This window comes from Astatotilapia calliptera, chromosome 11 (assembly GCF_964374335.1).
Source record: "Astatotilapia calliptera chromosome 11, fAstCal68.1, whole genome shotgun sequence".
NCBI classification, from domain to species: domain Eukaryota; kingdom Metazoa; phylum Chordata; class Actinopteri; order Cichliformes; family Cichlidae; genus Astatotilapia; species Astatotilapia calliptera.
This window is the reverse complement of record NC_137432.1, coordinates 29,695,033-29,708,097: the sequence shown is the minus strand read 5'-3', so window position 1 is coordinate 29,708,097 and position 13,065 is coordinate 29,695,033. Positions and strand designations below refer to the sequence as shown.

General features: G+C 41.3%; 1 long non-coding RNA gene across 1 annotated transcript; it reads left to right on the top strand.

Annotated features, from left to right (window-relative positions):
* The first annotated feature begins 9,527 nt into the window (after nt 1-9,527).
* Nucleotides 9,528-10,941, top strand: LOC145431840 (uncharacterized). The gene is made up of 3 exons (XR_013912145.1): nt 9,528-9,713; nt 9,800-9,896; nt 9,988-10,941. It is a non-coding gene; the product is annotated as an uncharacterized LOC145431840 (long non-coding RNA).
* The last annotated feature ends 2,124 nt before the right edge of the window (nt 10,942-13,065 follow it).

Sequence of the window (13,065 nt, the reverse complement as noted above, 5' to 3'; positions counted from 1 at the left end):
TCAATGTGTACTCCAAGGTATTTATAGTCCTCCACAATGTCAACACTGACCCCCTGGATTGAAACAGGGGTCAAGTGTTTCCTGGTCTTCCTGAAGTCCACGATCAGTTCCTTGGTCTTTGCCACGTTGAGCTGCAGATGATTCTGCTTCTTGCTGGTGTGTTTTGGATCATCGTAGTGCTACAGAACCCAAATGTGCTTCAGCTTGAAGTCACAAACAGATAGTCAGACATTCTCCATCAGATTTTTTTTTTGGCAGACAGCAGAATTCATGGTTCCATTTGCTACAGCAAGTATTCTAGGTCTCTGACATAGAGGCCAGGGAAGCAGAAGAACATCATATCAAAAAGTGCTAATCCCTGCTGGACATTTTTCAAAGCTGGGAGGGTGCTTATAGAATGCTACAGGTGATCCAGGAAAGAAGGACAACCAATAAGACTGAATAAGCAAAAACTCTGGTGATTCTTTATGTGTCAAGATTATTGGAGCAGCTGAGCTGTGTTACTTTCACTACCTAATATCTATGGGGCTTTGAAACCCCAAAACACATTAGTCTAAAAATTGGTCCAACTAAGAATCTGGTCCCTTGGCACAAGCAGAGCAATACAGAGTACACTGCTGCAAAAATTGTAGGGGAAACAAAGAAATGTCACTGTATACAGTCAGTTCTAGTGACAAGTATATCTAATGTTGACACTCACAGCAGGTTTTGTGTTATTTTCTCATTTTGCATCAGTTTTTAGCCTCACATCTGACTGACTTCTCTTTTTTTGGAACTCAGCAACATTTTTCCACATTTAGCTCAAAACCTTACAAAAACATGTTTTTTTAGTCATTTTTCACAACATTTACTAAAATATTTATAACTTTTTATGTTTAAAACACAACTGCTAACATAGCTGTGTTGCTAGGGATCACGTAGCATTATATACCATCTAGTCCAACTTCAGTAACCCTACAAAAGTCACTGCTGTCTAGTTTTCTGTTTTCAGAAATGTTACAGGCATAGCCCTTTAATGGTGAAGCCCTATGGGGAAAGTATTACAGGGTGTGGAAGGATGTGGGGGATGGTCCCTGGGTGTGTGAGTAGGGAAGAGAGGAAAGACAGGGGATCACGAGCAGCTACGGTAGAAACGAAAAGAGAAAAGCATTAAAAGTGTACATAATAACTCCATGTACCACATAAAATCCGTTCAAAGTCAGTAAGTACAACCAGAATTCATACATAAGGTGCACTGTCAATTTTTGAAAAAATAAAAGGATTTTAAATGTGCCTTATAGTCTGAAAAATACAGTAATCTGCACATTTCAACTTTTTTCTCAAACCAGACTTATGACTTTTTTCTCAAAGTAATTACAACTTTAATTTCAAATTTCAAAGTGATCAACATTTTTTTAATTTGGCTCGAATACTCCTTCATATACAACACATTCAGTGAAACAGGGTGTCAGAAAAAAGGCAGTGATTAATACAGTCACTGCTGGCAACACAGATATCTAAGTTTCACACTCAAAGGAACTTTTCTGTTAGTTCCATTTTTGAAATCATTTTAAAGCACTTTTTAGAAAACCTCACATCTGGGAAATCGACTGCTCATTAGACCTAATGAGAATGTAAGCTATCATAGAAACTTTAGAAAAAGTCAAAAAGATTGACTGAAAAAAGGTAAGCAATTCATTTTTGTTTTTAATTTTAAGACTTTCATGATAGTCAGCAGGTCATTAATTCTCTGTCTACAGAAGACTTTTGCTCTGAGTATTTCAGAAACATGAATTATGTTGGTTTCAGAAAGAATGCTTTAATCCGGAAACGTCCTCTTTTTTTCCTCTTGCATCATTTAATGTTTTAGACTTTCTGAAATGAAAGATGTATGTTTTTATATTATTTGCTTTTTTACAAAACTAAAAACATATGGGTCATTTATTTTAAAGATCATAATGAACTAGCCCTGATGTCACTGCTGAAACAAGTTTAATTTCTGTTATCTTATGTGAGTTTATTTGTTTATTTTGTTCTAAAATTAAATGTTACTGCTAATGGCTTACTTGCCTGACTTGTATACAGTGGATGTTTTATATATTTGAACTAAATGACACATATACATTTTTATTTTTTAAACTAATGCTGATTGTCCGATTTTTGTTAAAGTATATGATCTAAAATGTTTAATAATTCATATAATTATCAGTGTTGGGAACTTTTAAAATGTATTCCACTACAGATTACAGAATGCATGGACCAAAATGTAGTGTGTAACTTATTCTGTTAAGTTACGCAATGTGAGTAACATATTCTAAATGCTTTGGATTACTTGATATATTGTCATGCTTTTTGCAACTACATGAATGTACTATTGCTGTGTGATTTATTGTTATTAGTGAAGGCTACTCTCCACCGAGCTGACATTGTTAGCTGGCATTTGCTGGGGTTAGTTCAGTCTGTTAGACTTGATTGATAGCATTAACAACCTGCTAACTCCAAATGATCATGTGCAGTTCTGAAAGCAATACCAACTAGATTTTTAAATTTTAATATAAAATGAGTAAGAGTAGGGTGGACATTAAGTAAGGCTGCACTTTTAGCAGTGATCTCATTTGGAACCTATTTCTGTATCAGTAATAGGTTTTCTTTCTGTCTGCTTTTAGAACTGCAGATGATTATTTGCAGCTAGCAGGTTGAAATGCAGCTTTCAGTAATTGTAATAAATCACACAGCAATAGTACATAGAAGATATTGAAGTGGCACATAACCCAGGTAGCTGCCACAACTAAAACAAGGTAGTTATAGTAGGCTAACGTTAGTTTTTTAAAAAGAACTTACTTCCAGATGTTCCTTGAGGTTGGAGGTGGAGTCTTTTGATGCTGAGAGCAGCTCGGTTGCTGGCAAACAGAGCCTGCATTGCATGGTCAGATTTCGCCCACCCCTTTCTTCTTTAAATGTGAAGTGGTGTTGGAATTTCAAAGTAAGAAATGCATAGGGGTCGGGTGCATTGTGAGCCGGGTGGCGGCCAGGAGCGGAGGCCCTGGCGGACCGACCCCCGGCTGCCAAGACTGGCAATAGGGACATGGAATGTCACCTCTCTGGTGGGGAAGGAGCCTGAGTTGGTGCGTGAGGTTGAGAGGTACCGGCTAGACATAGTTGGGCTCACCTCTACGCATTGTCTGGGCTCTGGAACCAGTCTCCTGGAGAGGGGCTGGACTCTGTCTCAGTCTGGAGTTGCCCCTGGTGAGAGGCGGCGGGCTGGGGTGGGTATTCTTATATCCCCTCGGCTTGCTGCCGGTACGTTGGGGTTTTTCCCGGTGGACGAGAGGGTTTGTTCCCTGCGCCTTAGGGTCGGGGAACGGGTCCTGACTGTCATCTGCGCTTATGCGCCGAGTGGCAGTTCGGAGTACCCAGCCTTCTTAGAGTCCCTGGGGGGGGGTGCTGGAAGGTGCTCCACCTGGAGACTCTGTTGTCCTGCTGGGAGACTTCAATGCTCACGTGGGTAACGACAGCGAGACCTGGAGGGGCGTGATTGGGAGGAACGGCCTCCCTGATCTGAACCCGAGCGGTGCTTTGTTATTGGACTTCTGTGCTAATCACAGTTTGGCCATAACGAACACCCTGTTCGAACATAAGAGTGTCCATAAGTGCACGTGGCACCAGGATGCTCTAGGCCGTAGGTCGATGATCGATTTTGTAATCGTATCACCAGACCTGCGACCATATGTTCTGGACACTCGGGTAAAGAGAGGGGCTGAGCTGTCAACTGATCACCACCTGGTGGTGAGTTGGATCAGGTGGCGGGGGAGGACGCTGGACAGACCTGGTGCACCTAAACGCGTAGTGAGGGTGTGCTGGGAACGTCTAGCAGAGGCCCCAGTCCGCGAGATCTTCAACGCACACCTCCGGCAGAGCTTCAACAGCATTCCGAGGGAGACTGGGGACATTGAGTCCGAATGGACCATGTTCAGCGTCTCCATTGCCGAAGCTGCTGCATTGAGCTGCGGCCGCAAGGTGGTTGGTGCCTGCCGTGGTGGTAATCCCCGAACCAAATGGTGGACACCAGAGGTGAAGGGAGCCACCAGGCTGAAGAAGGAGGCCTATCGGGCTTGGTTAGCCTGTGGGACTCCGGAGGCAGCCGACAGGTATCGACAGGCCAAGCGGAATGCGGCTCGGGCAGTGGCTGAAGCAAAAACTCGGGTGTGGGAGGAGTTCGGAGAGGCCATGGAAAAAGACTTTCGGACTGCCTCGAAGAGATTCTGGCAAACCGTCAGGCGTCTCAGGAGGGGAAAGCGGTGCTCTACCTGCACTGTGTATAGTGCTGGCGGAGCGCTGTTGACGTCGACTGAGAAAATTGTCGGGCGGTGGAAGGAATACTTCGAGGACCTCCTTAATCCCACTGACACGTCTTCCGGGGAGGAAGCAGAGTCTGGGGATGAGGGGTGTGACCCACCGATTTCCGGGGGCGAGGTCACTGAGGCAGTTAAACAACTCCTTGGTGGCAGAGCCCCTGGTGTCGATGAGGTCCGCCCCGAGTTCCTGAAGGCTCTGGACGTTGTAGGGCTGTCTTGGTTGACACGTCTCTGCAATGTTGCGTGGAGATCAGGGGCAGTACCTGTGGACTGGCAGACCGGGGTGGTGGTCCCCATCTTCAAGAAGGGGGACCGGAGGGTGTGTTCCAACTACAGGGGGATCACACTCCTCAGCCTCCCCGGGAAAGTCTATGCCAGGGTGCTGGAGAGGAGGGTTCGTCCGCTAGTCGAACCTCGGATACAGGAGGAACAATGCGGTTTTCGTCCTGGTCGCGGAACACTGGACCAGCTCTTTGTCCTCTCGAGGATACTTGAGGGTGCATGGGAGTTTGCCCAACCAGTCTACATGTGTTTTGTGGACCTGGAGAAGGCATTCGACCGTGTCCCTCGGGGCGTCCTGTGGGAGGTGTTGCGCGAGTATGGGGTGTCTGGCCCATTGCTACGGGCCATTCAATCCCTATACAACCGTTGCAAGAGCTTGGTTCGCATTGCCGGCAATAAGTCGGACTCGTTCCCGGTGGGTGATGGGCTCCGCCAAGGCTGCCCTTTGTCTCCGGTTCTGTTCATAATTTTTATGGACAGGATTTCTAGGCGCAGCCAAGTGGCGGAGGGCTTTCGCTTTGGTGGCCTCAGAATCTCATCTCTGATTTTTGCGGATGATGTGGTTCTGTTGGCTTCATCGGGTGAGGGCCTCCAGCTCGCACTGGAGCGGTTCGCAGCCGAGTGTAACGCAGCGGGAATGAGGATCAGCACCTCCAAATCTGAGGCCATGGTTCTCAGCCGGAAAAGGGTGGAGTGCCCACTCCGGGTCGGGGATGAGTTCCTGCCCCAAGTGGAGGAGTTCAAGTATCTCGGGGTCTTGTTCGCGAGTGATGGGAGAAGGGAGCTGGAGATCGACAGACGGATTGGGGCTGCGGCTGCAGTAATGCGGACGCTGCACCGGTCAGTCGTGGTGAAGAGGGAGCTGAGTGTAAAAGCGAAGCTCTCAATTTACCGGTCGATCTACGTCCCTACCCTCACCTATGGCCACGAGCTGTGGGTAGTGACCGAAAGAACGAGATCGCGGATACAAGCGGCGGAAATGAGCTTCCTCCGAAGGGTGGCTGGCCTCTCCCTTAGAGATAGGGTGAGAAGTTCGGCCATCCGGGAGGGGCTTAGAGTAGAGCAGCTGCTGCTCCACATCGAAAGGAGCCAGCTGAGGTGGTTCGGGCATCTGGCAAGGATGCCCCCTGGGCGCCTCCTGGGCGAGGTGTTCCAGGCATGTCCCACCAGGAGGAGGCCCCGGGGCAGACCCAGGACACGCTGGAGAGATTATATCTCTCGGCTGGCCTGGGAACGCCTTGGTATTCCCCCGGACAAGCTGGAGGAGGTGGCTGGGGAGAGGGAGGTCTGGACCTCTTTGCTTAGGCTGCTACCCCCGCGACCCGACCTCGGATAAGCGGATGAAGATGGATGGATGGATGGAAATGCATTCCTGTATGTGCACTGCCGGCTCTATTGTGCTGGCTCCAGTCCATTAGTGATGTGCGAGTCATGAACGAATCATTCAGTACTCAAGAACCACTTAACTGACTTGTGAATCATAATTCACAATCCAAACTGACTCCTTCACTGACTCATCCCTGTTACTGTTAGCAAACTAATTTCATTAGTTGCATATGTGTAATTTCATATGTGCTTGCGCTACATATGACTTACTCCCCCCTCCCTCCTGGTTCTCAGCTGCTGAAACTCAGAGCATGTTACTGTGGAAGAGTCGCTCCTTCACCTGAGATGAAGTCTGATAGTCTGACTGACGCAATATAACATTCAGTCTACAATTTGTTTGTTTTGCAAAGATAATAAGCAGACTAAAGGAAAAAATATATGAACTCAGTTCCACCACTATAAAAAAAAAATATACAGTGTCTGACTCACATTCTGCTGCTGCAATTATGTAAGTAAAATCAGAATTTCACTAAATTATTTAGATGAGAAAATATATATTTGACATATTTGAGGAAAATAATAATAAAATAAAATACATAAAATAAGTGTTCCCTTTAGAAATCTTTTTTTTCTCTTTTTTTGCTCTATAAAATAGGTGTTTTCTTTTTCAATCACTCATCTTAGCAGTAGGATTTACATGAAAAGAGAAACAAATTAAGTTTGAGTGAAAATGTACATTTTTTTCACTCTCTGGACTCAAATGACTCAAAAGAACATAAATTTTGGTGAGTGTCTCATTCAAACTCGAATCAGTAAAAAGAATCAAATTTACCATCACTAGAGTCTATTGTGTAACTGATGCCACCAACATTAATAAGGACTTGTACATTAGAGCCTCTTATTGCGTGTTTTGTTTGGGTTTCCGGCAATGTGTGGAATTACCAAAATTAGAGAGGGGATAGCCTAACATATGAAACATCAAAAGACCACAATCCATTTATTTCAACAAAGTAACTATTCTAATTATTACCTATCGAAGTAGTAACTATATCGGAATGCAATCACTCATATTTTGTATTTTAAATACATAACACAGGTACGTGTATTCCATTATTCCCCAACACTGATAATTATTTAGCCATATTATTTACTTTCCCAGAAACCCTCCAATACTGACTTGAAAAAAAAAATACATTTACTGAGTCACATCTGACGACTGCTTTCAGTTTAAACTGCAGATTTCATGTACGTCATATTTTCATGTTTTTCAGTCGACACATGAGTTTGTGTACTGTGGGCTTTTAGATTCACTCTAATGCTCAAACAAGAAATTAGAATTATAGAAAATGTTTGCTATTGTCACTTGGCTTTGTGGTTTGCAGTGGGGGGTGTGCCATTAACAGTTCAAACCAAAAACAACAAAAAAAATAGCTGTGATGTATCTCTTATATTACATTTAACAAATTCTCTTTCAAGTTTTCAGTTTTTTGTGAAGATGTGACAAACAAAAGATTTTTGCACTTACGAATACTACAAAAACAATTTTTGTCTATTTTTTCCCAGATTCACCCAAAGATGGCAGCAGTTCCATCAGTCCTTCTGGTCCAATAGTAGAACACCAAACAGTGACTCTGACATGCAGCAGTAATGCCCGCCCAGCAGCAGAAAACTACGCCTGTTACAGAGCTGATGGAGACCAGGAGGCTCTCACTGCGACTGGACACACTTTAAATATTACAGTTTCAACAATCGACACTAATTTCTTCTGCAATGCTACAAATACAGTTGGATTTAAAGCATCCATCAACCTCCAAATAGACGTGCGGTGTATATATTAATTTTACAAAATTACCACTTATGTACCCTGACTAGTACCCACCTAGAAATCCATTAATCGAGTTGCATGGTAGAAAAATATATGTATTTTTGTCTTCAGAATATTAGAGGCCAAGAAAAACACCTTGTCATTTTACTTCTCATTTTCTATTTAAAATAAAACTACATTTGTTTTTTTTCTACCGAACAAGCTTAGAAATAGGATTTTATGTTATTTGTCCCCGACCAAGTAATTACACGTAATGAATTAAATAATAATAATCATAATTTTCATGTGTAAGATGTCCAAATCATTCTATCGCAGGTATTCACACTTTTTCAGTGAGGGAGGAGCAGCTGGTGGGAAGACATATTCTGATGAGCAGTTCCTTTCAGGTCTCTAATGCTTTGTAAAATCGAGTGAAGTCACAATGAAGCTAAAGCAGTTCCACAAGTGTAATTTGTTCATGAATTGTCAGTAAATGGATGAAAAAAAATATCTTACCTATGAGTGAAATATCTACACCAGCTTTGGTAAAACTGTATATCAGTGCATTATTACACTCCAGTCTGAAATAGTATTTAGCACTTTGAAGGAGACGTGCATTATTGAAAGTTGTGGTGCAGTCTCTCTTTGTTAAGTCTCCTGTCATTTCTTTAGTTGGCTTTAGTTTTGCATTTTCACTGATAAATGAAGATGAATCACTCCAATATGCTTTACATGAATCGTCTAAGTTAGTTTCAAATCTCGTCTCTACATCGAAGGAGCAGGGGATGTTCACACAGGATCCTCTCAAAACATTTATATTCTCTGGCATATTGACGTGCACCTGAAACACAACACAAACTCCATCCACACTGGAGGTGGAGGAGGGAGCCTCAGTGAGTCTGACATGCTCTGCTCCAGCTCCGTGTTGGACTCATCCTCCAGCTCTGACATGGAGCCCTAACCTGGGTCAGAGTCAAGAGACACTGCAGGAGAATCAGGACAAAACTAAAGTCAGGACCCCTGTTATGAGTTTCAATGCTTCTCACCTCCATCATGGAAATAAAATCTCCTGCACTGCTGTCTACCAGAAACAAGATGGTAGCCCTGATGTCACTGCTGAAACAAGTTTAACTCCTGATATTTCATGTGAGTTTATTTTTTCTCTTCTAAACTGAAATCGTAATGATTTACTTTTCTTGACTTGGATTAAATTACACAAAATGATTAGTCAGTTACAGTTATTTTATCAGTATGCCATAACAATGTCTGAGTTTTATAAAATATAATGAAAGCTTTTAAAGTTTGAATTTAATGATTATTTAATGATTTATGTGTTTTTTTGTTAGCTCTGCTTTTTAGCTTTAGGATGTCTTCAAAACTGACAATAAAACAAAACTACATTTAGTGAGTCATGTTGGACAGTTGTTTTTATTTTAAACAGCAGTTTTTCATTTACATCCTATGATAACATTTTCTCACATTATCATATTTCTAAATTAACTCACGAGCTTGTCAGAGCTTTCAGATTCACTCTAAAGGTCGAACAAGAAAGTAGAATTGCAGAAACATTTTACTTTTGACATTTGGCTTTCTGGTCTGTAATAGGATGATCTATTAATAGTTCCGTTAAAATGCAAAAGGAGCTGTGATGTGTGATTTACATAATATTACATTTAACAAATTATCATTGTACTGATTTTTAGATTCACCCAAAGATGTACAAATTTCAGTCAGTCCCTCTTGTCCAGTACCAGAGAACAGCAATATGGCTCTGACCTGCAGCAGTAATGCCAACCCAGCAGTAGAAAACTACACCTGGTACAGAGCTGATGGAGACCAGGAGACTTTTATTAGGACAGGAATCAGCTTAAATATTAAAGTGTCCAGAGACAAAAGAAGATTTTTCTGCAAAGCTGAAAATGAGATCGGGGTTGGACGTTCTAACCTGACTCACCTTGATGTTCAGTGTATGTATCACACAATTAAAATATTTTAAGGTTTAAGCATAACTTGAGCAGCTATAATATATGCATGGTATCATTATTCATTGCAGATTGTGAAACACAGTGTGGATTTTACAGTGGAGTCCTTCCTTGGGTCCTTGCTGGTGTGTTTTTCAGTGTCAGCGTGATCTGTGCAGCTTTCCTTTGGTATGTTTTAAAACTGGTTGTTGATTAAAACTAAAAGTCCCGCGGATGTTTCCATAAAATATTTTTCAATAAATGTTTTGTATTCTTCTAGCAAAGTACAAAAGAATGTGAAGCCACAAGAAGAGGACAGAACTACATGTCACTGAATCGTAGAAATGTCGGCTCTTCAGAGTATGATGTCATTAACACAACTCCAAAGTGACCTTCACTGATCCTTCAGAATATATCTAATTTTGTTTTATTTTGTGTTTCCAGAGAAATAATTCTCAGTCACACTTCTCTTTATTAAATGCATTTAATAGCCACTGAGCGCTTATTCATCAGTTTTTTAAAGGGTGCTGGAGTTGCTCAGTTTAGTGGGATTGAGCAAATCCAGCAGAAAATGCTTCCTAAAGCTTTGATACTGACTATAATCCTGTTTGTTGATCATATAAATTTATATTAAACTTAACAGGTTATAGTGTTTTTCTTTGGGGTTTTTTTTTTTATATATATATATGTTCATTTTGCATTCGATGTGAAAAAGCTGGGGCAGGGACATGATTATCAGTAGGTCACATAAGCTTTTAACAGCACTGTTTAGAAAATAGAGACATTAGTGATCTACACGGCTGCTCTTTTCTACGTTTAAGAGAAAGATCTTGAATAGTTAAGATGCCTTGTCAGACCAGCCACATATTAGTTTCCTGTAAATTTGCCCTGTTATCAGTATTTATGTTTCTCACACATGAATGTTTGATTAGTTCCTCCTCAACCAAGTTTATTGCACTAAATGTTTAGAGTAAGATGTCCTGTCACCCGAATGCCATTCATGCACAACTGAACCTTGTACCACCAATATTACCAGAGGTGTGGACTCGAGTCACATGACTTGGACTCGAGTCAGACTCGAGTCATTAATTTTATGACTTTAGACTTGACTTGAAAAAATGTTCTAAGACTTGTGACTTGACTTGGACTTTTACACCAATGACTTGGGACTTGAATTGGACTTGAACCGGTTTACTTGAAAAGACTTGATATTTTACCCCAAATATAAAATTTAACATGCATATTATATAGAGATTGAAAATGTGACGTCATTCACGGGTAGAACCGCAAAGGATTCTGGGAACTCGTGGCAAGCGGTACTAGCGCACGCAGGCTTTCAATTAAAATCAGTTATACAGCGATAAAAAGAAACACAAAAATGTCAAGAAGCTGTTGTATTATTAACTGCAATAGCCGGTCGCATGACAGCCACGGGAAGCCGACGGGTAAAGAGATCGGTTGTTATCGGATTACGTCGTTGAAGAGAAATTGTTCGAGCCATGTTTCCGAAGTAACAAAGAGGCGACGGATGGCCTGGATTGCAGCCATTCAAAGATCAAATATAACGTCCCAGAACCCTCCAGCTCACAGGTTAGTCTGCTCCAAGCATTTACACGAAGGTCAGTGTTTTTTAGTAGTTAATACGTCATTTTCATAACATAATTAGTGATATAGGTTACAAGCAAGTCTGGCGCTGAACAGAAATTGTCGCGCTATGCTCCTTTATTTATTGTGCATAAATAGTGAATTGTCCTGACACAATATTGCGTTTCGCCTCTGTTATTATGGTACATTGACAAAAACATATGCTTTTATTCACAGGATAAAACAGGTTTTTTGTATCACTAATTGCCCAGTACGATTACAGCATACAATATTGTTGTCACTGCTACATTTCTGTGATGCTACCAGAAATTATTTCCACTACTAATTAATTACCGTTGAGCTCAAAGGTCCTATTAATAAACGGTTAAGGAATGTGTATTTATGACGACAATTTGTGAGACTGGTAAACTTATGATACTTACGATGGTCTTTCGTTCGACACGGTGCGTTTCAAGGTCCTGCACCCATCTGTCGGTAAACTGTACCTGGACTTGTTGCAGTGACCGGAAGTTACTAAACTTCATGAGTGTGTGCACTCACTCCAAGAACCGTATGATTATAAATATGCATATAAATATGCTAAGATGAGATAGCTGACTTCATCTAACTAGCAAATGTTGTCCAGGCTATGTTGGTGATACAGGTTTTTTTTAATGTGTATGATATTTTTGTCATGCGATTTTAAAGCCGGTCCTACAACCGCATCCAAGAATAACATGCAGCTTATCTCAGAACTGTCGGTGAAAACTATTCTTGGAGCTAGGTTTAATTGAGCTGCATTTTAAAGAGGTGCAATTTCACAATTTGTGTATATTTTCTAAGTTCACTATTTTGTCATGTGTTGAGAAAAACACAGATTTTAAAATTACATGGTCTAATATTTACATTTAGCATATAACTGCAACATTATTTTTTCGTTTTTTTTTTTTTTTAAAGACTCGAAAGGACTTGAAATTCAAAGTTTCAGACTTGTGACTTGACTCGGACTTTTACACCAGTGACTTGAGACTCGACTCTGACTTGCCTGACATTACTTGAGACTTGACTTGAGACTTGAGGATAAAGACTTGAGACTTACTTGAGACTTGCAAAACAATGACTTGGTCCCACCTCTGAATATTACCACAGCAAATGAATAAATTGAACAGTTCAACAGTTTTTATTTTATACCATGTTAAATGTTTTCCATGGGTAACCATGCATAGTAGTATGTTTAGTAGATGTATTATTAATTATATATATCGACAGAATAAAAGAGGAAATAAAACTTTTAGCTGGTGTGTGTTTGTGTGTGAATTCTACTGAAAAAGTTCTTATTTCCCCTTCTAGATATTGTAATGCCTGAAATCGTCAGAGTGCATTAAACAGTTCTTAATATGGACACTAGTTGCTGTCACACTGTCTCTTTTGCAACTAAGGTTTCAACTTCCTGCTCTGATATCGGCCCCTCCTCCACCTCCTCCCCTGACAGCTGTAAGACTGACTCTCCTTCCACAGTGTGGAGTAAAATCCTTTCTGCCAAAACCTACCCTCTGCTTCCTGAAGTACGGACACTGGTTGAAAATATGAGGTCTCATATTTTCAAATATGAAGTCTCAACAGAGTGAGCAACAGAGTGATAATATCTGAAAAAAAAGATCAGTTACGTCTCGTGGCCATAAAATGTTGAAGCCTCAATTTCATAATTTTTAAAGAAAGTCCACATCCTCTGTTAGCCCAGCCCCTGCAAATGTAGCCTTAGAAGAAATCCCAT